A 513-nucleotide genomic window follows, 5' to 3' on the forward strand; every position below is an offset into this window, starting at 1 on the left:
TGAAAGAACGGAAAGGAGGACTAAGAATCTCCAACGACAACTAGCAATGCTACAAGTGCTTGCACTTCAGCGTCCGTCCATCTATCGCTGTTCTCCATACTTAAAATAAATTGACACAATGTTTACAGTATGTTTACACGGCGTTTAAAATCATGGCGGGTGAGGGCGTTTTCGTACGCGTTTGGCCAATCAATGTCTACTTGCATCACGATTAGTACCAGTTGTGCTGGTTAGACCTTGCTCTGGAGTAGGAGCTAATTTGTTTCTCGAAAAAGGCAGTCCGGTACTAAAATCGCACCCAGTTCCGGCGGTGCGAACACGCCGAAAAGTGGGTAGTTCCACAATTAGTTCTGGTACTATGAAAAGGTTTGTGCGGTGCGAAAGGCCCTTTATGAAGAATTTCAGTCAGGCTTCAGGTTCCACCATAGCACAGAAACTCCACTTGTTAAAATTACAAATTACTTGCTGCTTGCGTCAGACCAAGGCTGCATCTCACTGCTAGTTTTACTTGAT

Source organism: Sinocyclocheilus grahami, unplaced genomic scaffold (genome assembly GCF_001515645.1).
Source record: "Sinocyclocheilus grahami isolate Dianchi unplaced genomic scaffold, SAMN03320097.WGS_v1.1 scaffold533.1, whole genome shotgun sequence".
NCBI classification, from domain to species: Eukaryota; Metazoa; Chordata; class Actinopteri; order Cypriniformes; family Cyprinidae; genus Sinocyclocheilus; species Sinocyclocheilus grahami.